Source organism: Acomys russatus, chromosome 4 (assembly GCF_903995435.1).
Source record: "Acomys russatus chromosome 4, mAcoRus1.1, whole genome shotgun sequence".
In the NCBI taxonomy this organism is placed as follows: Eukaryota; Metazoa; Chordata; class Mammalia; order Rodentia; family Muridae; genus Acomys; species Acomys russatus.
Window position 1 is genome coordinate 11,296,694 of NC_067140.1, and position 25,896 is coordinate 11,322,589.

The 25,896-nt window shown below is 45.4% G+C and overlaps 1 protein-coding gene across 1 annotated transcript in view; it reads right to left on the reverse strand.

The window, feature by feature from the left end:
• Ptprt (protein tyrosine phosphatase receptor type T) overlaps positions 1–25,896 on the reverse strand; it is a 1,134,114-nt gene that overhangs the window by 279,306 nt on the left and 828,912 nt on the right. The gene's annotated exons all lie outside the window — the stretch shown is intronic.

Below are 25,896 nucleotides of genomic sequence, written 5' to 3' on the forward strand. Positions count from 1 at the left end.
GGTGTCTGTGTCTTTACTGATTGTGATAGTGGGTTAGATAATACAGCCATAATAATTTTAGGGTTAATAATAAACATTAGCCATATTTTATGCTAACCACAATGAAAGTGCATGAGGATCAGTGCTTCTGTGCAGTCAGAGGCTGGTCAGGTATCTATTAGAGCTGCCAGCCACTGGAAGTTCACTTCCTGTTAGGCTCTGCGCTGGAATCTGGGGTCAGGGGACAGGGAGGGGAGAGGCAGGGGAGAAAGAGGTAAGGCAGAGGAGGAAGGGGAGGCAGAGGAGGCAGGGGAAAGGCAGGGGAGAGGCAGGGGTGGCAGGGGAGAGGCAGGGAAGGTAGAGGAGGAAGAGGAGGCAGGGGAGAGGCACAGGAGGCAGGAAAAGGAGGGGAGAGGCAGGTGAGAGGGAGGAGAGAGGCAGGGGAGGCAGGGGAGGCAGGGGAGGTAGGGGAGGCAGACCCAGCTGTAGACTTTAGGAAGAAACACAGGCAAGTCCTTGGGAAACACAGGCCCCAGAGTAAATGGTTTGGCTGAGGTAAGGGAGGTTTGGAGAGATGAGGGAAAGCGAGGGAGAGAATGGATAAAGGAGGGACATAGAGATGGGCTAGAGGGAAGAGTAGCTATTGTGGAGAACAAGGAGACATGTCAACCCAGTACTGTGTGGGAACCTGAAATAGAAAAAAGGCCATAGGTGAAAACGTGATCCTCAAAGTCTGAACTCTATTCCATGAAATATAAAGTGGAACTGCTATTTTTTTGTTTTAAACTTTTGGTAAGCATACCATGCTGGCTTTGTGTGTGTGTGTGTGTGTGTGTGTGTGTGTGTGTGTGTGTGTGTACGTACATCTGTTTTTTTGTAAATCCTCTCTACATGTATAAAATTATTTCTAAATAAAATGCTGCCACCAAGTATGAGGGAACATACCTATAATCCCATCGCATAGGAGGCAGAGGCAGGAGGGCAGGTAGTTTGAGAGCAGCCTGGCTAGACAGAGAGACTTTCCGGGTGCTGGCCCAGTGTGGTGTGTATTCACCATCCAAGGACTAAAGCTACAAGGCTGGTGAATATGGAGTGGTGCAGAAACTAACGTGGATATTCTTACCATGCGGTGTCCTCTCCAACCTACATCACTGTCCGCCTTCAGCTTCCAGGCAGGTTTCAGGTGCTTGCGTTCCTGTCAACAACTGTCCTCTCCGCCCACCGCTCCTGTAGTCCTTAGTGCAGGCTTACTTCCCGCTCCCCACTCTCCATCTTCCGCCCAGCACAGGAGGCGAGTTCTTACCATTCACACAGACACCCCCACAGCAGGGCCACCATCAACTCAGACAGCTGTAAAGCTCCTTTCTCCTAAACTGTCATAATGCCACTTAATAATAGGAAGCTTAACCCTCCTTTCGGCTTTTAATCTCACGCTGGGGTATCTGGGGTGCTATGATTTTTGTCATTTCCACAGAACCTTTCTTGCTTAATGAGTCTGTCTGGTGATATTCCCAGTGGCTTGGAGCCAGCAAAAGCAATAGTACTCAGGCTCCGGGAATGTAGGCGGCTGGCCTCCAACTTCTCATTCCGTCGATTTCGGCTTTGCTAAGTCGAATCTGCTTAAACCGCTGAGGGGCAGGGTGAAATCCTTCCCAGTTGGCTTTGAGCAGGCATATGGGAGAAGCTTATCAGCCCATGACACTGCTCCTGGGAACCTTGCAGCCATACCAACAGCCTTCTTGGCAGGGATAGCCTGGGGTAACCTCCATTGAAGGCACATGCCAGTTCTTTTACTTTTAGTGACTATCAAGTACCCACGGTGACACAGGACAGTAGTTGATGAAGTTCACTGAATAAATAAGGATTGAGAAGGTGTAGCCAGCGAAACCTGATATAGTAAGGTGGGGGGTTGAATTGGAGGAATTATATTGTTGATGTCTTTGATTTTTGAACCCACCATCCAGCCTGACCCCAGCCTTTGTGACCAGTTTTTAGGGGTAAGAGGGTCAGATGTGTCACTCTGTTGCTGTCCCCTCACAAGAGGGACTTGTCTAATACACTAGTTACTTTGACCCTGCTGTGATCAAATATCTGGCAGGACCAACTTATGAGGTATTTATTAGAGCTCACGGTTCAGGAGACAGTCCCTTATGGGGCTGAAGGGATGATGGCTGAAGCAGTTTGGTTTTGTGGCAGCAGGGGCCTGTGGTACAAATCAACAGACCAGGAAGCTGCAGGAGACTAAAATCAAGGCTAGGCTTTAACACTCAAGGCCTACTTCACAGTGGTCCACATCTATCAGCTGGACACTACTTCCAAAAGGTTCCGTTATCTCCCCAAGACAATGCTACCAGCTTGGGAACAAGTGTTTAAACAAACAAGCCTATGGGAGAGATTTTACCACTAAACTAAAATATTAGGCCTCCCCATGGCAAGTCCATGGCTGCCTGGCATACAGCTGGTATTCAGTAATTCTTAAATATGTATTTTTTAAAAAAATACGAGACACAGATGTAGGTTCATATCATTGGTTTTCCTCCTGCATCTTGTTAGGATTTAAGAAGTGAACAAAAAAGATGGGTTTATGGTGCTCTTCCGGAACCAGGCAAGGCCTCAAGTAGAGGGACCTGGATACCACCCCAGCCACAAAACCTCTGACCTACAGTTGGCCATGCCTGCAGGTTGAACTGTGACTGCTGCCTAGCATAATCGTTATCAGAGAGACCAGCGAGACGTAGGCAACCGATGGGAGCATAGGTAAATATTAGGCGGAGCTTGGGGAGTCCTACAGAGGAGGGAGAGGAAGGATAAGGAGCCAGAGGGATCAAGGACACCCCAAGAACACCCCCAGAATCGACTAACCTAGACTCAAGTGGACTCACAGACATCAAGGAGCCCGTATGAATCTAATCTAGGTCCTCTGCATGTGTGTTATGGTCATGTAACCTGGAGTTCTTGTGGGACTCCTAACAGTGGGACCAGAGGCTGTCCCTGAGTCTTTTGCCTGCCTTTGGGACCCATTTCCTCCTACTGGGTTGCCTCATCCAGCCTTGATGTGAGAATATGTGCCTGGTCTCATTGTAGCTTGTTATTATGCTGTATTTGGTTGATGTCCCTGGAAGACCTGCTCTTTTCTGAGAGGGTGAAGGTGGTGTGTGGATCTGGGAAAAGGGGAGGTGGGGGGGGGGGGGGAAGAAAAGGGAGAAGAAACTGTGGCCAGGATGTAATATATGAGAGAAAACTAAATTGAAAAAGGGGGGAAGGTGGGATCATGAAATCACTAGGCCCCAGGCAAAGGCTGAATCCTTGACAACAAAACCTCACGAACTTATGATAGAGTTATAGGCCGATACAATCACATTGAAAAGTGCATTTCATGCCCCTCACGTAAACAGCATAGCTTAGCCTCATTAAATTTTTTTAAGTTGGGGGTCTGCTATACATTCCAGGCTACCTATAACACCACGCAGCCTAGGCTAACCTCAATGGTGTGATTCCCTGTCCTCGGTCCCCCAAGGCATTCCAAGAGTGCGCCACTACTCCTGGCTAGCCTCTCTGATGTTCTCAGAACACAGCCTACGTTGAGCAGAGCTATGGAATAAGGAGCTGACTTTATGATGCAGCATTGAATGCGTCATACAGGCGACCAGGGACTCTACTGGAGGTCAAGGTTGGAATGGCTAAGCCGGGGTGCCCTTTGAACACCACTGTAAAACTTGTCAGCATGGATGCATCAGAACATTTACTTTCTCAGCATCCACTGACTACTACTCATGAAAGTGCCACAATTGACCAGAGACCTACTGTCATGCTGGTTCCCCTTCTGTATGGAGGAAACTGGTCTTGGGGAAAATAGTTATTATTTCTTAAGTGTACGCTCTCACAGTTGGCAAGGAGCCAACCAGGATGAACCCAGAATCCACTGGGCTGACTCTGTGCTCTGAGGTTATGAAGAATTAGCCCCTTCTGCCTCTCTGGGCTTGGAAAACCAGACACTGCCACAGGACCCTGGTGCAGAGGAAATCTCTAGCCGAGAGGGTACAGTGGCTTTCACAAGAAGGGGAAGCAGAGCTCCTGGTTGGGGAGGTGGGTACACAAAAGCCAAAACTAAGGGGAGCTGGGTGGAAATGAGTTTGGGCAGCCAAGCGATTTAAAGCATCAAGTCTGATTTGATTTTTTTTTTTTTTAAGCTCCCTAAGGAGCACCTCTTTGTCTGAGGTGACAGCATGGGGCAGGTTTGCAAGACTTTCCTAAGGAGAAATCCAGTGATCAAAGAATCACTTGGTTTGGGGGGCGGGGAAGTAGAGCCAGTGGAGGATGGGATTGTGAAGTTTCACTCTACTGCATTCTTCTTTCATTCAGCATTTTTCTCATGAAGTTAAAATAGAATTGATTTCTCTCCTCCATGACAGTAGGCATTCATAAAGAAATAAAAGGGCGGCCTGATCACAGATCTAAGCACCAATACCACCCAGCAGGACAGCATTTGTGAGAGCGTTTTATTAGTTACTGTTTATCACGGGAAGATTTTGAAAGAGCCGATTCTGAGGGCTAGGTCTCCTCTTGCCCAGGAGAAACATGAGCTTTTGTTTTTTCCACCTTCCTTGGTTAACATGATCCTTTATCTAACATTCTTTCCAACCTTGTGCTCTCATGTTAGAAGATCTCTTTTTAACGTAGTCCCTTGATGTCACCACAGGAACAGACAGACGCACAGCATGTGGCATCACCCTCTATGGCACTACCACCTCTGGTGAAGCAAGTTTTGAGGACCTACCACCTCTTCTATAGTGGCCCAGGGTCACAACCTGAGGGAGCCTTTCCATGTACAACTTCCTCAGAGGAGAGTTGGGGGGGACAGGGAGGCTAAGGGACATTGGCTAAGACCACAGAATAAGTGGTCTTGCAGCTGAAGCTACAAGATGGATGGCAAAGTGCTGCACCATGTGAGACCAAAGCCTTCGGTGTACCCCTTTCACAGATGGCCCTCTAGAGCAACACTGCCCATTAGAAGCAAAGTGTGGGGCACATGTGTGATCTTTGTGTTTTCTAGGAAGTGTGTACAGAAAAGGGACAAAGAGGCTGGTGAAGTTAATCTGAGTCACATACTTTATGTAGCCCAAGGCAGCTGCACTGTTATTGTTTTTAATACGTAATCAAGACAAGAGCAATAAAGGGGCAATTCCTATTCTGTTTCCCTGCTGAAATCTGGTGTGGTTTATTCTTTCTTTATCTGAGTCAGGTGGACCTATTACCACATTTCTATGCTCAGAAGCCATGTGCACCTAGTGACCAGACAGTGCAGGTGTAGATCAAGTTTTCCCAGCCTTCTTCCTTCCTCTTTCCCTTATCTTCCCTTAAGTTATTTAGTCAGATTTTGTTTGTTCCTTGGTTGAACTTCCATGAATTTAGTTCTGTACACACACACACACACACACACACACACACACACACACACACACACACAGACATACACACACACACACATACACACTAAAATTTCTAAGCTTCTCTCTGCCCCAATCCCCAGATTCCCCCAAAAGCAGGAGGTTGCTAACTATAAGCAAAGTGGTTCTCTTCATCTATTGAAAGCCAATGCACTCTGGAAACAGGCATGTAAGTCTAGTGCTTCAGCTCTTGAGGGATTCTGAAAGCTGCTTCTCTTCTTATTTCTTTTATTTTTTTATTTTTTTTATTTTTATTTTTCTCTTCTTATTTCACCTTCTTACTGACCAATGGGATCTACGTCTGCACTGGTGGCTTCCAAGGACCCCTAATGTGTCATCACAACTGTCATTGCTGTCCAGTTCTTCCTCCTGTCCTGAGTGAGGCATGATCCCAGAGGCAGTGCCACAAGTCATCTATGAATGAGCAAAATTCCTCCAGAGGCACATAGCTCTTTCATTTTAGCCTGCAATTCTGCCATTGGCCAATGTTGTCAGGATGTATGTGCTCATGTCAGACAAAACTGGTTTCCACTCCCAGCATCTCTAGCCATTCCACTAACTATACAGGCCACATGTGCCTAACTGATTGGAAAAGCCCAGGGTCCTAAGCTGGAGATTGCCGAGTGAAATCCACAAAGTGAGCAGTGTGATTGCCTGGCCTTCTGGAGCCATGCCTCATTAAGCAGCCACTGTAGGGAGAAACAAAAGCTCAGACTGGAAAGGAAAATGGCCTTGGGATTTTGCTTCTACACACTCTCTCTCTCTCTCTCACTCTCTCTCTCTCTCTCTCTCTCTCTCTCTCTCTCTCTCTTTCTCTCTCTCTCTCACTTTATTACTATTATACGTCATACTAAAATTTACAAGATAATAAAGGAAGACCATTGACATCGACTTCTGGCATTAGGTATCTAACCTAGAGTCACTGACAGATACTGGGACAGAATGTGTGGTGAGAACCAGCTGTTAAGACTATACTGGTTTTCAGCTAGAGTCACCCCCATGTCCTCACAGGAGGGTCTTAGGCCTGTCTTAGGTCTCCAGCTTGTCACAGAGATGCCCCTGCCATGGTTTCTCTTCTCCCTGTCCTTCCGCCCCTGCTCTCCCCAGCTCTGATCTCCACCCTCATTTCTCTCTGTGATCCATTTCTTACCCTATTCCCTCTCTTCAACTGCTTCTGCTGTATATTCTGTTTCCACTTCGGAGTGAGATCTAAGTATCCCCCGCCCCTTGAACTCTCTTTGTTACTTATCTTCCTTGGGTCTGTGAATTGTAGTATGGTCATCCTGTATGATATGGCTAAAACCCACTTATAAGTAAGTACATACCATGTGTGTCTTTGGGGGGTGACTCTAGCTGAGAATCCTAGTAACAGGCATCCTGGAGACTGAAGAGGCCTCTTGTCGGGACTCCTAGTGGAGGGGGAAAACACCAACCCACCCACAAAAACTTTGACCCAAAATTTACCCTGCCTACAGATGTGCAGGGATACAAATAGATCAGAGATTGAGGGAATAGCCAACCAGTGACTGGCCCAACGCAAGACCCACCTCATGGGAGAGAGAGCCAACCCTTATTAATGATACTCGGTTATGCTTTGCAGACAGAAGCCTAGCACAACTGTCCTCTGAGAGGCTCCACCCAGCAGTGGTTCGAAACAGATGCTGAGACTCATAGCCAAATATTAGGCAGAGTGTAGGGAGACTTGTGGAAGAGTGGAGGGATAGATAAAAGGGAGGGGACAGGAGCTCCACAAGAAGACCAACAGAGTCAACTAACCTGGGAAGAGGGAGGGAGGGTGGAACCAGTAGGATGGGGCAGCGGGGGGCAACAACCAGGATGTAAAGTGAATAAATAAATAAATAAATAAATAAATAAATAAATAATAAAGACTATACTGTTTCTTCTGAAAGGCAACTGTTGATCCTAAATGTGACTGTTCCAATTCACACCAAAGATGCAGAATCCTAAGACTCTTCTACAATACTCTAGGCCCTGGGTACCTGGGAAGACAGATCGGTGCAATGAGCCTTTCCTTAATACCCTCTGGTTATGGAAGGAGAACATGGTCATGGACAGAAAAAAAAAAAGAGACCACACAAATTCAGAACACTGAGGGGTCCAGGAAGATATCCATCAGTCACTCTGCATGGCTACCCCGAACTGAATCCTAGGAGTGTGTAGAGCTTGAAAACTTCAAGGCAAAGGTTGATATGAGCAGTGCTGTCTGTAGGGAGCGTACCCAGAGTTTTTATGTGTCACTTTATGGTTTGGCCTCCCAGGGACAGGTATTAGGGCTGAGGTCCAGCAAAGCTTCATCATAGACAAGGTATATACTACCAGGATAGCACTTTGCATTGTCTACATCTGGAACGGCAGCCTGCTATCATGCTTATAAATACCCCACATGTGAAGAAAACAAGCGGAGACTCATTGTCCAGCATGCTGAAGGTGTGGAACTCAAAGGCACAGGGTGCTTTGTGTGGGTGGCAGAACGAATCATCCCATCAATTCAGATGAAGGCTCTTTCATTGAAAAATATCAAAATTTTCATAAAAGATGTTTGATAAGGCAATAACAGTAGAAATAGTCTTCCGATTTCTCTGAATATGAACATAGAAAGACTCCCATAGAGACCCTGCTCACACTGGCTTCCTGCCTTATCACTGTTTTGCTGAGTTCACTGTTGGCCCCAGAGGACGAAGCATCCTCAGGGGCTCCCCACACTCCTGGGCTATCTAATTTAAGTGTGGCTTGGTGGGGAGGGAGGGGCTGTGCTAGTTCCTGCCTTTCCAGCATGGTCTCTTTCATCTAATAACAAGTCTTCTTGCTAGCAGATTTTGCTTCCAAAGAGGAAAGAATGAAGTAAGCAACAGCTGGTACTGTAAATCAGGGTCCCCTGGAGAGTTTCATCGCTCTGTTCATCTCAGGCTCCTGCACTGAAAGCTATCTCCCCGCTCCCCAGAATTCCTTTGTCATTTTGGTGAATGGAGCCAACGGCCATACAAGCGCACAGCACACTAGTGTCTGAGGCTAAGAGGACAGTGTATGGTGTTAGAGTGCAAAGAACCGGCAGTGGTGATGGCCAGAGTTACCCCACTGTAGGCTGAAGACACAAAGCCTTAGATGCAGGTGCCAGGGAAACCCACAGCTAAGCAAAGAGGAATAAAGCCAGTGCTGCAACAAAGGAAGGAGAAGAGAGGCCAAAGGAGGCAGGAAGCGAATACAATGAAAAGGAGAAAAAATAAAATAAAATAATAAATGGCAGAAACTCAGGAACTGGATTTTCTGGTTTCATACCCAAGATGGCCAATCATTTTCATGCATTGCTCAGAGATTTCTGGAAAGCCAAACTGATATATTTTTAGGGAGTTTTATATTTCTTCAAAAGTGCATTTCCTCGACAGAAACAGCTCACCTAAACAACTGCCTCAATTAAATCTTTAGTAATTTCTTCTTCCCTCAGCAAACAGGCAAGTAATATTGCCTCCTCTAGCTGTACTACTACCTCTGTTAAGTCTAGCCAACTTAAGTCGCACGTCCATGATTCAGTCTTCCTCACCTCAAGCCATCTAGCCTAGCTTCTCAGAGCCATGGCTGTAGCTAAAGTGCAGGCTCTGAAGCACACTCATTCCTGTGGGCTCCTGGCACTCCCTGGGGAAAACAGGCCAGGAAGCAGCTGTGGGCTGATAAGGACTTCTCTACCCTGCCAGACCCCTCAGGCAGTAGTTCCAGGTGAGGGCCAGGGCCAGGGCCAGGGCCTCATACCTCTACCAAATGTCCAGTCATCTCCTTAGCCTCAGGAATACCCAGGTACGCCTATCCAAGTCAGAGAGGTGAAGTAAGCATTCCAGGCAGGAGACAGACTGTGTTCATCCCTGCTGATCATGAATAGTATTGACCCCCTCTCAAACTGCAGGAGGCCATTTCACACTGTGACTGAGATTGTAGAGTTTGTTATTTTTACCAATGTTGAGACTTTGGGCAAGATGCTTAAAGAGAAACTATGCTTTTTAACCTGAGTAGTAACTGAGATAATACATGCAAAACTTTTAGAATAGTGTCTAGACACAGCTAGAATTTAATAAATAGAACTTATCTTTAGTGGTGCTAAAACACTGACGTTCCCCTATGATTTTCCACAGGTGTTAGGAAAAGAACCCAGCCATCTACACTGTACCTGTAGGCCCATACAGTCTAGTAGGGCAGTTGCCACTCTAATATTACTTCCTGAACTGTTTAGGTGAACCAGACACAAGGCTAGGGTCACCAAACAGGGAATTTTATAAGAGGCAGTCTGGTCTGAGTCATCATCACAATATTTATCAAGACTCCCTGACTTCTGGTAGCTTCATATAGGAAGATTCAGGTAACTTGAAGGGTGGGAGGTAACAGCTGAAGGGTCATGTTCTGGGAAACTCCAACAGCCCTTTACTTCGTGTCTTAGTTACTTTTCTCTTGGTGTGTTAAGCCAAGGCAACTTGTAAAAGAAAGCATTTAATGTGGCTTATGGTGGCGGAGAGCTCAAGCCCATGATGATAGAGTGGAGAACAGGCATGCTGTGGAAGTTAGGTGTCAGATATGAATCTTAGGAGAACAAACATTGACCAATGTGTACCAACCTCTAAGTAAAGCAAGGACTCTATGAAAATTCATCAAGGCTGAGATTCTGTTCACCTTGGTTTCCTTCAACGCTAGAATCACTGACTGGCTACATGTATTTAGTTGTGTCTCTGAGATTGGGAAGAACCAAGATCTTATCTTGAAACTTATCTTTGAAAGTTTGACCTTTAGTACGACTTACATCCTTAGGGAATGAATGAGAATGGTACCCATGGGCTCATATATTTGAATAGAGTTGGTGGAGCTGTTTGTGAGGGATTAGGAGGTGTGGCCTTGTGTGACAAGGTGTGTTACTAGGAACATGTTTTGAGATTTCACAATGCAATCTTAGGAAGTGTGGCCTTGGGAGATTATTGGGTCATGAGGGTGGAGTCCTTATCAGAAGGATTATTGCACTGACAAAGACGCACCAGAAAGATACCTTGCCTCTTCCTCCATGTGTGGACACAGTAAAAAGATGCCACTTCTGAGGGAGTTGGACCTTGCTAGATGCTGAGTCTGACTGTGTCTTGATCTTGGCTGTGAAAAATAAATTTCTGCTGTTTACAAGCTGCCTGATCTATGCTAAGCCATTATAGCCCAAATGCACTAAGGCAACACCCCTACTCCCTCACCCCTTAAACATTGAAACCATTGGGGGAACAGAATTACAGAATTCTCAGTCAAGTAACATGGAAGATAGTTACACTTTATTGAGCGCTCACTGTGTACTTAATATTCCTATGCTCCTCAGTATACCCTGAGTTATTTAACATATAGAGCAAACAATGTGGAATTAATCCTTCCAATTTTACTATTGAGGGGACAGAGTCAGAGCGGGTGAGTGACTTTATCAAGGTCACAGAGCTAGTGATGCATTGTGAGGCAGGGCTCTGGCTTCTGTCCAAACTGTGACAGGCTTGTAGGTGTCAGAAAAGGGATGATGTCCAAGACAGTTACAGAATTATTGGATCATAAATATTCATCTTTATCCTTGTTTTCACACAGGAGCTTAGGGTTTCTAAATATTTAGATTTTTTTATTTGTAAACCCACAAGATCCTATCACTGATGGAGTCTCTGGGGGCCTAGAAGTCATTCTTGTTTGGCTGTCATGTCTGCAAATGATCTGTCTGCAGGGTTAATGCTTCTGCAGCTGTGATGTGAACACTGGCCGGAGGCAGCAACCTACAGCTTTAAATGAAATTGTTGATGTCGATATTAGTTTTCAGTTTCAATAGTTGCAATCACAGACACATATGTGTAGCTTTGTCATTTGCAAAGCACAGACTTGCCTTGAGCCTTGGGACAGTCCTATATGGTAAGCAGAACAGTGATCCACCCCACACAAGGAAGACAAGCAAGCATTGGGTGCAAACACACTAGGGAGTAAGGGGGTATGTGTGCTGTATACATGGCCTGACTACAAGCCTAGCACTCACTCATTTGAAGCTCTGTCTATATCCCATCATTCACGCCCTCCACAGTGAAAGCATCACAGGAAGGCTTGTGCCACAGATACCAACAAACCACTTCACAGCTAGAGTTATGCAAGGCCCAAGGATAATTCAGAGCAGAGGATAGGACGACTCTAACAGGAGAATTCCAGGAATGAAGTCAGCTCCCCTTAAAAGAGATGGCCCAACGGCCTTTGCGGGGAGCTAAGACTTGGGGAGAGGGGTAGCCCAGGAAGCAAACGTGAATGTTCTTTCAAGTTACAAACTCTTTAATTTTGCACTCAGGAAGCCTCTTATGCCGAGCCTCTTGCATCTGGACGAGGCAGCAATAGCCAAGGGAGGGGTGGTCGCCATCCTCTGTCCCAGGAAATTCCTATGGCTTCCTTGCAACACTGCAGTCCCATGCACATGCCTTCAGTGACACCTCTCGCCTCACAAGCTTTATAGAGGAAGGGTTTCCACCACTTTGAGGTCAAGGAAAAGGCCAGTTGGTCTATCAACAAGTGGAACATTCAATCAAGTAGTCCAGCGCAATGTAAACTCATAAAGGAAATAGTAGCAAAGGTGCCACTTGCTTGATCTCTATGCTGTGCCTTATTCATTTCCTTCAATGAAGAAAATGCATCTTGAAATATAGAGCAATTGATTTTGAATCGTGTTTTCTTTTTAAAACCTGCAGCCAAACTACAGTAAATATAAAAGAGCAAAATAGAATATAAAAATATACAGCAGAGAAAGTCACTGTCCTTAATATAGAAAACCGCCTCATCAATCAATAAGAAGGATGATTATACCAACACAAAGAGTGAGAAGGGAACGAGAAGCTCACAAGGATACATATCACCGATGGGTTAAGTGCGGCTTAGCCTCCCTGGAAATCAAATATGAGCAAGTTTCAGTTAAATATCTTGATATACTTTTCTAATAGCGAGGGGAAATTAAAATGATAACAGAGGGACTACAGATAAGGCTCAGGATAGCCTGCCTCCCCTTCCTTTGTGTGCCCACAAGGCCTTCTTGCCAAGGGGCAGCAACCAAACTGTGGCACCAGAGGGCGTGTCAGAGCATCAGCAGCAGTTCCCCCGCCCCCAACCCCACCCCATGGAGAATCAGCTGTCCATCAGCTACATCTGAACACGGGGGCTTGGTTCTCTGCAGGCGTTGTCCTTGGTTGTACTGCACCATCACTTTGTGCAGTAACCCCTCCCCCGCCCCTACTTCGTGTTCAGATCTGCAGGCTTTGATAGTCTTTCCCTGTGGAGCGCCTGCTCCCTACCAGACCTTCTGTTCCCCCACTCTTCCCAATGACTCTCAGCATTCCACATGGAGTCCAGCTATGAGACCTGGTGTCTGTCCTGATACCCCGCTGGGTGGAGTCTCTCAGAAGAGATCTATTATGCAGGCTACACTGATAAAACCTAATAGGCTATGGCCAGACAGTGGTGTAGGAGCCTCCCCCATCAGAGGGGATGGGAATAGGGCAGAAGAGGGAGGGAGGGTGTGGATGGGAAGATAAGACTGAGGGGATAACAATCAGGATGTAATGTAAATAAATTATAATAAATAAATTATATATTTTTAAAGAGAAGGTTCAGTTGTTAAGAGTACTGGCTCTTCTTCCAAGGGACATAGCTTCATTTCCAGCACCCACATATAAGCTCACAACTGTCTGTAACTCCAGTTTCAAGGGATCTGACATCCTCCTCTGGTCTCTGCAGGCACTTCATGCAAATGTTACACAGACACATATGCAGGTGAGACATACACATAGGGTAAAATGAAATCTCAAAAATTAAAATGATAATAGAGAGTGAGTTTTGTGCACTGATGATGTGACTGGAAATCTCTTTTGTGGGTACAGAGATCTGTCCTCGGGGCTGGAAATCTCCCACATGAACTCAGTAGCAGGAGAGGTTGACACAGACACAGAATCACAGAAGGACAAATGAAAGCAGGAAGTCCAAGCCTAGACAGAGGCCAGCATAGTGATCCTAAAGGAATGAAGCCACATGCTTGTACTTCAAAAGACAATCTATTTTGGGAAGCTGAACATCCTGACAGTTAAGATTCTACCACAGAACTCATCTGATTTCTTAACACTGTGTGTATCCATGTTTTGCCTAAATGTGTACCTGTGTACCAACTGTGTGCAGAACCCTTGGGGCCAGAAGATGGAAATCAAATGCCCTGGGACCAGAGCTTTGAGCCACCCTGTGGGTGCAGGGAATTGAACCTGGGTCTTCTGGAAAGACAGCCAATGTTCTTAACTATGGAGCCCCCTCTCTCTCTCTTTCCCAGAATTCATAGTCTGTATATCAAAACTCATCTGCGAGGACATTAACTGCACTTGGCAAAGTCAAAAGTAAAATTCTTAAGAAGTATCTCTTTAAGAATGAGAAGTAAGGCTTTCACACTTGTAGGAGGGCAACCATGTGCTAACTGAATGGCCATTTGCTGAGTACCTGTCATGTCCCGTGTGCCGGGTAATGGGATGAGGAGCCCACAGGGAGGCTCCAGGCTCTTGGGGAGCCAGGTGGTCTTACATCTGAAGTCATTCCAAGGCTCATGCTGAAATCTAACCCTGTCAGGTGTTAAGTGGTAGTGTCTTTGGGAAAGTGATTCCGTCATAAGCACTCCAGCCTTGCAGGTGGGTTGGTGCCTTACAAAAGGGCCAGAGGAAGCTAGCTCAGATCTGCCAGTCCTTCCACCATCTGCCATCTGAAGACACGGTGTCCCAGGTCCCACCGTAGGAGAACGAACTTGGCCTCCAGCAGACACTTGCCCTGTTGTTGCTATAGCAACAACAGGACGTCCTAACTTCTTAGAACTCTAGAACTCAAATCTGTTCATTATAATTACTCAGCCTGCGGGTTTTTTGTTACAGTAACACAAATGAGTTAAGACAGGTGGTAACCAAGTACATAGATAGAATCACAAGCTAATAGATGTTTAAATGAAAAGGAAGCAAAGTATGTGCTGTTGGGAAAAATATGGGTGATAAGCAGTTTCCCTTTCTGTGGCGAATGAACCACGAGAGTTCCACTAGAGTCAGAAAAAAAGGACACACATGCCCAGACCATTACTATTCAATATTGCTTTCAATATACTAGGATTTAGCATGAAACAACATCAGCAATAAATAAAGAAGTCTGTGGGGCTATAAAGAACACAAAAGTGTGTGTGTGTCGTGTGTGTACATATATGCAAGTGCATGTGTGTGGAGGACAGATATTGAAGCTGGCTACCTTACTCAGTAACTTTCCCCTTTACTGTTTGCAGCAAGGCATGCCACTGAAATGGAGCTTGGGTGTTGGCAAGGATGACTGGCCAGTGAGCTTCGGGGATCTGCCTGCTTCTTCCCCAGTGCTGCAACAACAGACACACACTCTTGTGCCTAACTTAATTTTTTCACATTGATATTTAGTGCTGGGGTGGTGGTGGTAGTGTGTGTGCATATGTGTGAGTTATACGGGACATGCACAATCTGAATACCATTTTCAGGGGTTTGGTCTCTCCCTCAGCCATATGAATTCTGGGGACTGAAGCCAGGTCATCAGACTTGGCAAAGCACCCTCCTCTGTTGCTGAGCCATCTCGCTAGCCCTGTATCCGGCTTATATATGGGGGGTGGGGATATAAACTCGAGTCCTCATTTTTGCACAGCAGGCATTTTACTAGCTGAACCATCTCCTCAGCCCCCAGAGCAAAATCCTTTAGGGGAAAAATATGAAAGGCACACCCAATAGTTGCAGACTGCAAAGGCTGAGTTTTGCCAACATCCAACTATCGCAATAAACAGGGAAATTTGCATCCCAATCTCAGTAGAAAACTGTGATGAACAGGACTGAGGAGAAGCAAGGCTTTCCAGATACAAGATGGGCAACCTCCCACCATGCAGAGGCGAACTGCAATGCCAAGTTCCAAACACACAAGCACAAGATTTTCAAGTTCATCTAATACAAAAGTGTCTGGGAAACTTGAGCAGGAAAGAACAGTCTCCTTAACTGACCGACCCCCGCTACACTCTTAAGAGCCTCCTATTAAGGAGTAGTTTCCCCAAGAGAGCATCTCTGAAAAAATACATTCTCTCCAGGACACAGCTGGCTGCACCTGATGACAGTGATCAATGGCTCTATTATGTAGATTTGTCTCTGGCCCTGGTCCTGACCACCAGACAGCCCAGTTTACTGTCTGGAACGGATATGCCAAGATGCTCTGGTACACTCTCTGGAAAAGTTTTTTCCTCAACTTGTTCATTGCCACCCTCCCCTAAGAATCCTCACCCTTTTGCTAGCCCCTCCTGAAAGGAAGTCTAATATAGTGTACGGAGCCTGGCCTTCGGTGCTAGGCAGACATTATCATTACTCATGGCATGAAATTGGTGTTAGGAATCTCTGAGCTGGGTTGGAGAATCCCAGACAGAGGGAACACACTGAGGCATGGTTCCTAAACACACAGCTGCCTGGGGATGCAAATCATCGCAAGTGAACTTCTGCATTGTGGAGTCTGGTGGGGTGAGCGAGAGAGTGGTGATCTGGGGTCAGATAGCTGCACCTTGAACTGCTCCGATAAGAGTTTCAAGCTCTGTGACAGAGGCGGCAGGAATGCATCCTTGGAATTAAACCGGAGACTGACATTATCGCATTTCCCATTTTAAAGGGAGAACAAGCTGGCGGTAGTCTGGATCCCTGTAAAGAGAAGCTACACAGGAGGAGAGGGAGTGAGGCTGTTGGCTGCTTGTCTCCAGGTTCGCTTTGCAATTACCGCCTTCCCCTGATAACTGGGATGAACGCCATCCGCACCACAGTGCTCAAGTGCAGAAAAGCCCAGTATGTCTCTGAGCTGACGCAGCCTGTGCTGGAAGTTCTCAGCGCCAAAGGCATCATCTTGCACTGTGTGAAACTGATGCAGTAGAGGGGAGGGAGCCAAGGAGTGCTGTCCAGGCAGTCCCTGAGCTCAGGTACATCCCAACTCCACCAATGCTGAAGTTTAACGTTGCCGCAGCAAACCATTCATGCCTAAGGACAGAGAAGCCCAAACGCTGACCTCCCCTCCCCCCATGTGGACCTTCTTCATCTCTAACACATACATGTATGCATGCGTGCTCGCATGTACCTCTCCAAGCCAGTTAGAATACCCACAGGCACCGCTCTTGAAGTGTATGAATGAAAGCTACACGTCCCGAGTCACTTGACGCCCACTCCTCTCTCCAGCTCTTCTAGAATATGGTGCGTGTTGTTCTTGTTCAGGGTTTGGAGCTACATGCCTTGACCTAACTGGGAACAGGATCACCTGTGTCCCCTTCACATGGGGACTTGAGGATTGTGTGTTAATGTAGAGTCACAAGCATGTATTCTAAAGCTGCCCTCTGAAAGCGTTAATGTGCAACCCAATCAGAGCCTAATTGAGTAGGTCTGAAGGCTGGGCCAGGAGTCCTGCAGTTTCTCACACATCTCTACCCCCCTTTTCTGACACCCCCCCCCACCCCGTACACCCACCCCATGTGCACCCACCCCTGCCACCCACAGGTGATTCTGATGCTGCTCCTTACTGGCTCATACCTGGCATACCCAGGTGTGATTGCTGTAGATTCTGAGCTCTTTGTGTCAATTTTGAAGCAGCACTAGGGATAAAATGGGTGACCTGGACCCATGCCACGTGTCAGCCTTGTCACTGTAAGGAGACATGCCTGCTTGTCATCTGTGAATAGTGCCCCGTGGAAGACATGGCTAAGACATGGAATTTTGATGGCTTTGGAGAATTGAATTTAGAGGAGGATGCTGTCATGAAGGAGAGGGAACAGTGCTATGTATTGGTCACCACTATAACACGGGGCTCTGCTGTGGTACAGGTACAGTGAGTAGCGTGGGGATCATAAATCCTGTAGTTAGTACACAGTAAGGGGAGGCCATCAGGAAAGAGCAAAGGCCAGGCTATTGGAGACTCCTATGCACTACTCTCTAACTGGTGAAGGCTGACAGTCAATTCCCTTTTCTCAGGTCTACAACAGCCCCACTGAGCCATGATAACAATAATGCTACCTATTGGGTTCCCCTATTTTCTGCCTTTGAAGCCAGTTCTGTGGGGTCTTGTGACAGTGAGACTCTAATGAGGCATACAGGAAGCTGAACTCTCAGCCAGATAGTGCTGCTCCTTGGCTGAAAGGGGGAGGGGGGGATCATATTCACTAGAAGAAATGTTTGAAGAATTAGTCAATAACTCTTTGCATCCCTGAGGTTTCCCCTTTCTCTGCTCTCCTATTAAAAATGAGTAATCTGGAGCTGGAGAGATGGCTTGGGTGGTTAAAAGCCCTGGCTGCCTTTACAGAGGATCTGGGTTCAGTTACCAGCAACCACATGGCAGATCACAACTTCCTGTAAGTCCAACACACACACACACACACACACACACACACACACACACACACACACACACACACACACACACACTTTTTTAGTAAAGGAGTAACCCACTCTGTGTTTATTTATTACTTCAAGGTGATCGTCTCATTTTGTATAGTGGCTAGGATTCCCCTACTTTGGGACTGGAAGGAAGGCATGAGTCCTCTGCCCTACTTTCTCTCAGTGTGCTGCTCTTGCAGGAAAACCTGAGGCAGACAGTAAATGAAATGCTCTTGTTCAGATCTTCCACCCATGACCTGGGCATGGAAGAAAGGAACATGGAGGGCATCACTTAGTAGATCTGAAAATGGGTGGAGGCTAATGTGTTTGTAAATCTTCAGATACTGTGCAGCATGGAGTACAGGGAGATGACAGGTGAGATCGTGGAAAGACAGCATGTGGCTGTATCGTACCGCATGGCACTCTTGGGGTCTAGGACAGTGGGAGATGCAGAGTACCAACGCATAGGTCTCTACAGATGATGTTAGGGGTCATGGAGTCCTGTCTTGGTTAGGATGCTAACTTACTAATGACCCTTAGCAGATCATAAATTCCTCGGCTTCACTTCTTTCATCTGTAAAAGCTGGCATCTGATTATCCTTCAGTGAAGACCCTTTCATGTCGTGGGGGTTTCCCTTCTGCTTCTCTGTGTTTGTTCTTGTTTTACAATTATAGATTCAGTCTTGTGGTAGTTATTTGCATGTGCTCTACATCCTAAATTACATACTCCACGTGAGGATGTGACTTTCCATCTTGACCAACCTCCATGCCCAATCCTTGGCACAGTGTCTGGGTTGTAGCTGCGTGGGTGCAGGTCTCTGACCATTTGCTGAATGAAGAAAGTAATTGACAAAGTCGACCTGGCTAACATGACTGCAAGCTGTGCTGTGCTAACTGCGTAGTACCCTCAAGGTTCAGACTGGCTCAATTTGAATCTCATCCTCAACATTAACCATCTCTCTGACCTTTTACAACCCCATTAAGCTTAGTTTCTTTATCTTTAGGGTCCAGACACTGAGCAATCTACTTTATAAAGTATGTAAAGGTCAGGACAATTAATGAAAAGCACTGAAAACAGCTCTGGCACACAATGAGTAGCCAATAGAGATCATTACATTATTTGTGTATGTGTATACATAGATTATAAGCATCTCATCATCACTGTGTTTATCACTTATGGAAGAACGCCCGCTGTGGATTCCACCCAAATAGATAGATGTGCGGCACCAAATAAACGTGGCCTAGACGTCTCCAGGGTGACTGGTCCACACTTGGTCCTTCTATGTCTCCAGAGCTTCACTCTGGTGTTTGGAACTCCACATTTTCATTCTAGTATGTACAACCTGTTCCTACTTCCACATTCATGTGGCCTTAGCATGTTAGGATACACCAGTCTTATGTTCTACCTTCTCATCACCCAGTTTTGCTCTCGAGAAGTGCCTCGATATTGGGGAATATGCTACTGGCATGTCTGTGACAGGTTCCTCAAATTTCCCTTGTTTTCTTTTTTTAAGTCTCAGGCTGGCCTTCTCTATGGCAGATCTCCGTGACTTACCTAGAGTGAAATATATAACAAAGTTCTATTCATTTTCCTCAAACAATAGAAAAATTCCAACCATTTCCTCATATCAGAAAAATAAAATGAAGAAACAACTAGTGTGAGTCTCTTGGCATAACTCAGCTGAGTATGATGCCCCAGTCACTATCTTCTGTTGAAATTCAGAACCAATCCCCCTAGATTAAGGCTGCTTCTGTCTGACTTCCCAGACCATTCCCCCCCCCTCTCTCTCTGTCTGTGTGTCTGTATGTGTCTGTGTGTGTCTGTCTGTCTGTCTGTCTGTCTGTCTGTCTGTCTGTCTCTCTCTCTCTCTCTCTCTCTCTCTCTCTCTCTCTCTCTCTCTCTCTCTCTTCCCTCTCTCTCTCCATATCTCTTCTATATGGCTTAAGAGGAGCTAATGTGTTTAGTACCCTCCTCCTTGCCTTCAGCCCTGGATGTGAGACCTGGCCAAGGCTTGAAGACACTAAACTGTAATTTCAAGGCAATTTGAACTCCTTCCCTCTTGGGGATGGATGGAAAGCCAAAGTCTCCTTGAATCAGCATGTAGGGCTCAGAAAAGAATTAAAAGTGCCCCTGTGCCTTGCTCAAAGGCCCTGAGAGACCCACAGGGTAATCAATTTCACAATTCTATAAAGCTGATTGCAATGTGATTGTAAAGGCAGGCAGAACATTTTCTCCGGGCTTAAAAAAAAAAAAAAACCATTTCAGAGGTAAAAAAAGTGTATGATGTCTGCCCATCACCAGAGCCAAGGATTCCTCTCCCTCTATACTCCGCTGGGTTCCAGCACCAGCTCTCTCAAGGCCACAAAATTGGTGTGTATGGCTAGTACTGCAGTAAGAGTTTTGGCCCAACCTAGGTAGACAGGCTCTGGGCATCTGCAGATGGTTAAGAAAAACTTTGGACTTCAGCTATGGGCCTCTGTGGCCTTCCTGCTTCCGTTTCTCTCACACTCCAACTCCCTGAGCCTCTCACTGCCCTAAACTCACTCCACCTCTTCTATAGGCTAGAGTGCTGTCTCCAACCAAGGGCTACTTTTTGGCGTTCAGATGCAACACATGTCATTTGATAAGCCAGGTAAAGACCAGGATTGGCTGTGCACTCTGACCTCCCTAGTGCACCCTCTCCTTGGGAAGGAAGCCTGTCTGGGCTGCCTGGCCACAGTTCTCCTCCTTATAGCTCTATGGATCTATTCTGGGGTCAGAAGCTCTGGGCAGAGTAGGAAGTTTCCCTGCTGGATGCTGCACCCCAGCGGGAATGGCAGGTTGTCATACAACAACGATGAAAAGGCCCTGAGGAAGGCCAGCACATGGAGAGGGCAGGGCCACTTGTCCCCAGGGCTATTCTTGGTCAACCTTTTCTCTGCTTTATCTGGCCCCACCTGGTATTCATTCTGGTTCTCCAACTGGACCCCGAGCTCCCCAACAGCAGGGGGATGTTTCTAATTCCTTTCGGAATTATAGACTATTACATTGGCTGCCTCTCAGGGGACCTTTTAGATTCATTGTAGGATGAACTAACAGAGTAACAGAGCTTCTTTGAAGTTAGGCATGGCAAGCTGACTTGCTTTTGGCAATGGAATGTGAGCAGAAGTGACCTGTGACCTCCATGTAGATGCTTAAAGGACAAGAGCCTGATTTGTCAAATACTTTTTTCACTCTGCCATAAGTACTGACAATGTTCACCACAAAGGCAGCTCAATCTGCTTGAATCTTCGAGTGGTTCTGCCAGGGAAGTAGTTTAGGTAAAGAGGTTCTGCACAGCGTGAACAAAATATAAACTCCGAATACGTAAACACTGATGATTTGGGGGTTTGGTCACCATTATAGTTTACCAGCTGTGCTTAGTTTTCTTATACAGCCTAGGCCAAGGAAACTCTACAACCTACAGTGAGCTGGGCCTCCTACCTCACTCAAGACAGTTCCTCACAGGCACATTCACAAAACGACCTGGTAAAGACAATGTCGCAATGGGTGAGACATTTTCCCTTTCATGCCAGGTCATTCTAGACATGCCAAGTTGACAGTGCTAACTTGGGCACTAGCCTAAGGAATGATACAGTCCTTAACACATGTTGCACAGAGAACAAGAGAAAGGACAGGCTGGGGAAAAAGGAAGAAGAAAGGAAATGAGGTAAAAGCAAAAAGAAGTGTGGGAGACAGCATTAAAGGAAGAGATGAAGAAAGAAGTGAGTGATAGAATTGGTTTTCATCCCTCTCTGGGGCTTTGTTTCAAACTTGGACATTTGGAAACTAAGACTCCCATTCCCCTGGCCCTTTCTATCTCTGACATTCTGAGAGCCCCAGGAGTATTCAGACACAAAATCCGTGCTTCTTTGTGTGGAAGAAAATTCCATTTTCTCAAATCTAATGCATAACAGAGCAAAATTTTTAGAGAAAGGTGGCAGCGAAATGAGGCAGGAAACAAAGCAATTGTGACTTTTGGGTAATATATCCAAGCCATAAAGATTTCATTAGGCCCTCTAATACATTGCTAATGAAAAATCAGACCCTTTCCTATTTTACCTACGTTCTGAACATTAGAATCAACTTGTCTTCCCAAGCTTTGCACTCCATTTACATTAATTAGAAAGTTCCATATTAAGGAAAGCTTTTAATGGGCTGTTATTGTAGATGATTTTACTGGTGAGCTACATTGTTCTGTTTAATAGCACATAAAATGGCATCTATAGTGGGGGCTTTGATAAAATTGAAGTTTTGATGGACTTGGGCTGTGCTGGTCATTGCTAATAGATTGGGGTCCAGGGAGATTTACCAGGACCACTTCTATAGCATACATATGATTCTGCCCCTACAATGTTCCAGCTAATATTGCTAAACATGAACATATAGGAATAAATGTGAGCATATATATTGGCCTTTTCTTACAAATACGTTGGGAATTAGCTCTAGGAAGAATTCTTCTAAATGGGGGCATTTTTTTTTGTTGTTGTTATTTAATGTCTGGTACATTGTATTAATAAAAAAGCTATACATTTGATGAGGAATTTGGGTGAAATGCATAAAGAAGTAGTTAAGACAACAAAGATGAAAGATTTATCTATTTGAATTTGACATAGGACACAGTCAAAATCAAGTAGTTACTTTGCACCACTGTGTGCTTCATCACTGTGTGATTTCAAACTAACCATGGAGTCATTCATCACATACTTATGGAACATGGGATGGTGCAGGGTCAGTGGTAATAGCTGAGGAGACAAGATTAATAAGCTATAGTTCTTGTTTTCTAGCAATTCACATTCCTGTGGAGCAGACAGACCCATAAACAAATATGTATTCCAATGATATATCACGCAAACTAATAGAAGTATGTACAAAGTTGTCAGGACAAAGAAGTAATGAGAAGAGGGAGGGAGGCATAAGGGAGGTCAGATGATGCTCTGGCACATGGTCAGTTATTCAAGATGAATCAGTAGGATGCTCAGGGGTAGACAAGGTGAGACACTGTTTCTAAGCCAGGAAGCATCAGAAATAGCATGACGAATATTTGTATTATCTTTCTCCATTAATCCAGTGATGGTCATTGGGTCACTCCATATCTTGACTGGTAGCGTGGAACACACTGCAATTAAGATGAGAATACATATGATTTCCTTAAGATAACTGATATCACTTTCATAAAAGTACATCTCAAGAAGTGGCATTACTAGGGACATGAGTCCAATTCTTGGGTAAACTCCTCACTGTTTTCCAGTTTCTGTTGCAGTTTAGATTTCCTTAAGCTTGTTAATTTGGATTATTTCCTTCTTACCAGGTTAATTTTAATGTGCAATTCCCCCATGATCGGTGATGGCCATCATTTCTTGCACTACTGGGCCATTTGTATGTCTTTTTGAAGAAAGATTTATTCAAACTCTTTGCTCACTGTCATTGGGTTTTGTTCTTGAGTTGTATATGTCCTTTCTAAACTTTGAAGATGTACGGTTTACAAATACATTCTTCCCGTCCTTTGTGTGGTCTCTCCATTCTGATGATTGTTTCCTTTGTTGTGAAAAAAAGCTTTTTAACTGGTTGTAGTCCCATTCTTCTAATGTCACATTTTTTTTTTTAATTTGTGGGGTTTTTCCTTTGGGTAAGATGTTTTCGCTTATCTTCTTCTTTGTTTGTTTTCATTTGTTTGTTTTTGCACAACGTCCAAGAAACCTCTGCCCCAACTAGCATCAGGAACCTTTTCCTTTATGCTTCACTCTAGTTTCATAGCTTCAGGTGTGACTAATTTCTAGTGCATGTTATTCCATTTCCATCTTTAACCTATATTACCCATCATTAGGCCCATGTACGCTACCCATTCGTGATAGCGTACATGGACGCGGAGGCCATGACGGTAGGTAAGATAATCCAGCTACCCAAGCACATATACCTGACTCCATTTATATGAAACATCTAAAGTAACAAAAGTAAAAGATGCAGAGAATAGAACGATGGTTGCCAAGGGTTGGCATGGACGTACACAGATGGAGACACAATGACGTGGCACGGCACGGACAGCCGTCGGGATGGGGTACCTGCAGAGTTTGGGCCCGGCTAGAACACAGGGTGAACAGGAACAAGAAAAGAACACTGAGGCTGAAGAATAGAAACAGACTCTTCCCTTGGCGCTGGAATGTTGTTTATACTATGAGGCTTTGGGAGCAGTAAGAGATATTAGTTAGAGGGTGACAGTTAGAATTCTGTCTCTGGTCACAATTACCTAATTGGAAAATTACTGCAAGTGTCCAAAAAGGAACGAGAGGAGTCTAGCTAAAATGGGAGGTAGAACTGAGGGACTCAGATGTTTCCTGGATACAGAGAATGAGGAGTGCCAGTCCACTATTTCCCACAGTTCTGGCACATCCTGTCTCGGGGAGTCTGGGAGGAGTTAAACTGGACAACTGATATGGAAGGGGGACAGGTCATTTTTGGGCTTTAACAGTACCTGCCATTGCTATCACCTCATATATCTTTCTAACATTGCTTTAAGGGACACATTATCACGTTCATTATAAATGAGGAAACTGAGGCTGGTGTGTCCAAGACTAGAGAGCTGATGCCACCGCACGCCTAGCATTGTCTGCCATCCACACTACATCCTCTATGGGATTTTTCTCTTTCAAAGAAATGCTCAACCTCCTTAGTCATCAGGGAAATGCAAATAAAAACAACTCTGAGATTCCATCTTACACCCATCAGAATGGCTAAGATCAAAAACTCAAGCGACACCACATGCTGGCGAGGATGTGGGGAGAGAGGAACACTCCTTCATTGCTGGTGGGAATGCAAACTAGTACAGCCACTTTGGAAATCTATCTGGTGCTATCTCAGAAAAATGGGAATAGGGCTTCCTCAAGACCCAGCTATTCCACTCCTTGGAATATACCCAGAAGATGCTCTAGCACACAACAAGAAAATTTGCTCAACCATGTTCATAGCAGCCTTATTCATAATAGCCAGAATATGGAAACAGCCTAAGTGTCCATCAGTAGAAGAATGGATAAAGAAACTGTGGTACATATACACTATGGACTACTACTCAGCTATTAAAAACAAGGAATTCCCGAAATTTGTGGATAAATGGATTGAGCTAGAAATGATCATAATGAATGAGTTAACCCAGAAGCAGAAAGAATCAAATGGTATATACTCACTTATATCTGCATACTAGCCCAAGGGGCATGTCCCATGAAAGCCTTCACTTACCAGGAAACTGGGACAGAGGAGAGGACATCCTATTGGGACTCTAAATGAGAGAAGCATGGGAGAATAGCAAAGTAGAAGGATCCAGAGGGTCCTAGAAACCTACAAATAGAACATTATGATAGGCAGATTTGGGCCCAGGGGTCCCGCTCAAACTAAGGCACCAGCCAAGAACAACATAGGTGGTAACCTTTAAACCCCTTCCCAGATCTAGCCAATGGTCAGAACATTCTCCACAGTTGAGTGGAGAGTGGGATATGACTTTCTCACGTACTCTGGTGCCTCACATTTGACCATGTCCCATGGAGGGGGAGACCTGGTGGCACTCAGAGGAAGGACAGCAGGTTGCCAAGAAGAGACTTGATACCCTATGAGCATATACAGGGGGAGGTAATCCCCCTCAGGAACAGTCATAGGGGAGGGGAATAATGGGAAAATGGGAGGGAGGGAAGAATGGGAGGATACAAGGGATGGGATAAACATTGAGATGTAACAAAAAAAAAAAAAAAAAAAAAAAAAAAGACTTTAGGACTCTAAGCACACAAGCTAATTTCTATCTCTTCAAAATGTGCAATAAGGCCACTCTTGGTGGAAATTATTTGGCACTACATCCCCCCCTGGTTACCCACTCTCAACACATTAAACGTATTCATATAGTGTCTGCATGGTACCTATAAATATCTTTCCAATAAAAGTGAGGTCATATATTTATGGGTGATAATATCCTGCTTGGGGCAGTGATATAAACCAGCAGGCTGAAGGCCAA